Source organism: Suricata suricatta, chromosome 9 (genome assembly GCF_006229205.1).
Source record: "Suricata suricatta isolate VVHF042 chromosome 9, meerkat_22Aug2017_6uvM2_HiC, whole genome shotgun sequence".
NCBI lineage: Eukaryota > Metazoa > Chordata > Mammalia > Carnivora > Herpestidae > Suricata > Suricata suricatta.
In genome coordinates this window covers 126,916,695-126,919,420 of record NC_043708.1, presented here as the reverse complement: position 1 = coordinate 126,919,420, position 2,726 = coordinate 126,916,695, and positions in this window count along the sequence as shown.

Sequence of the window (2,726 nt, the reverse complement as noted above, 5' to 3'; positions counted from 1 at the left end):
TAATGGAATTTTCATTTTTTTCTGGGAACTTTAGGATCTCATATTGAGTGGATAAGCAGAATCTTGAGGAAGAAACCCTGATCACATCACTCATTCCTGAATCTCCCGTGAGGAATATCTGATGAATTTTATCTAGTTTTTTATGCATTGAAATAAATGCATAAATAAAATCAGTTGAATGTTTATTGTTGCACATCATATGATTGAAATGTAATGAAATTATGAACTTTATAATATTAAGTGATTTTAATTAAAGTAGATAGTGTGTATGGCATCCTAATCCTAAAACTTCACAATGTTTTGTTTAAGGTATTTCATTCAGAAAGCTAATGATTTTATTGTGCTAGTAAAGCCAAGCTTAGGGGCACCTGGCTGGCTCCGTCAGTGGAGCATGTGACTCTTGATCTTGGGGTTGTGAGTTCGAGCTCCGCGTTGGGGGTAGAGTTTCAAAAAAATTAACAACAACAAAAACAGATGGAAGAACCTGGATCATATGCTTTTTTCCTTTGTCTGTTTGTCTGAACTAACTGATTGCTAAAACGCCCGAGCGGATTAAAACTGTGTATGATGTTAGATGATCTTTTATACAGTCGCAAAGGGAAGTTAGATTATGTGGTGGAAAGCATGCTTTTCATCCTTGATAGAATGAGAACATAGCTCATTAAAAATTCTGAATGATTTGAACTTTGGTTGTCCACAGACTAAACTTTGGATTTTCTACTTTGTTTTCCTAAATAAAAATATATTTATGTATAATGCAGATTCTGTATAGGAAGGTTACACCAATTATAGTTTCAAACATTAAATTTCGAAATGCTAAGAATATTCATTCTGGACTCTGCCCCTCATCTCATTTCCCTTTTCCTAAAAGCAAATATTTCCAACATGTCTATTGAATTCTATTAGAATTCACTTCCCTATCCATAAGTAATACATTTGTATGGCTACTTCTTAAAAACATCTTCCTTCTTTTTTTCCTTCTGAGTATTAATGTTATTTTAGTTTGGAAAATTCTCTATTGACATTCCCTAAAGAAGATCAAGTGTTGTTTGTCATTACTATCCTTAATACCCATGCCCTCATTTTCTTAGTAGTTACGTTATAAATTTTAAATGAATATTCAGTGTGCATTATTACCGCTAAATTCTATTGAGGGAATAAACATTTCTTTTTTTTGCACAATTTCTGCTTCCCCTGGGGTTAATAATTACTTGTTGTTTGTTTGTATGTTTTTTTACTTAACTTCTTAGTAATTGCCACTATGGCATCACCAAATCCTCTCTCAGTCTCTGAAACTTCTCTTGAGACATTATATATTTCCGTTACTCTACCAAGGCTTTCTTTAAAAATAAATCTTTCCAGGAGGTACCTGGTTACCTTAGTCAGTGATATATGTGACTCTTGATCTCAGGATGGTGAATTTGATCCCCACATTGGACGTGGAGCCTACTTAAAAAAATAAAGTTAGGGGCCCCTGGGTGGCTCAGTTGGTTAAGTGTCCGACTTCAGCCCAGGTCATGACCTCACAGTCCATGAGTTTGAGCCCCAAGTCGGGATCTGTCTTGCCAGCTCAGAGCCTGGAGCCTGCTCCTGATTCTTTGTCTCCCTCGCTCTGCCCCTTTGCCTCTCATACGCTGTCTCTGTCTTTCTCAAAAATAAATAAACAATAAAAAAAATAAAGTTAAAAAAATCTTTCCAGGGGTGCCTGGGTGGCTCAGTTGATTAAGCGACCAACTTTGGCTCAGGTTATGATCTCGTGGTCCATGAGTTCAGGCCCTGCATCGGGCTCTATGCTGACAGCTCAGGGCTTGGAGCCTAGTTCAGATTCTAGGTCTCCCACTGTCTCTGCTCCTCCCTCCCCCACCCTCTTTCACTCTCTCAAAAATAAATAATCATTAAAAAATTTAAAAATACATCTTCCCATACTTTCTGGTCTATCTTCTCTCTAAACTGGCCGCCCTTGTAATCTGGACACACCTGTCATTCTGGGCTGCCCCTTCCCAACTAAGTTGTTGGAGATGCTTCAACTGTCTCTTGTGCAGGACATCCTATTTTCTGTGTCCCCTTTCTTGGTTTATTTTCTCATAGGTGCTATGCCCATCCTCCTATGACTGGCTTTAAAAATATGAGGAAGACTTGGCAGTCTAAAAGGGTTCTTATTTTATACAACTGGTTTACTGGTAGTCCGGCTTGGACTGAAACTCTAGGGTAGAAAATATTTTCCTTTTGGAGTGCCTGGGTAGCTTGTCAGTTGAGTGTCTGACTCTTGATTTCAGCTCAGGTCACGGTCTCCTGGTTGTGAGATCAAGCCCCAGGTCAAGATTCTCTCTCTCTCTCCCTTGCCTTCTGCCTCTCCCTTGCTGGCTCTCTCTCCCCCTCAAAAAATAATAAATGAAGAACAAGAAAACATTTTTCTTTTGATGTTCATAGATATCTGTGTGCAGAAGCCTTTTTTTAAAAAAATACAGATAGATGATAATGTGGTTAATGTAATCTATTAAAATGGAAAGAAGAGCTCAATTATTTTATTTGCAGTTATAAAGTACTTTTACAGTTTTTGAACATTTTTGTGAGAAATATTAAAGGGCCATAATGTATAAATCTCCACCTTTCTAGAAGATGGTAATTATGCATACCACATGTCCTCGTGTTTTGTTAAGATTATTTCTTAAGATTATTAGAATGTTATTTTGAAGGAACATATTGTTAATTATTTCAGCCACTGA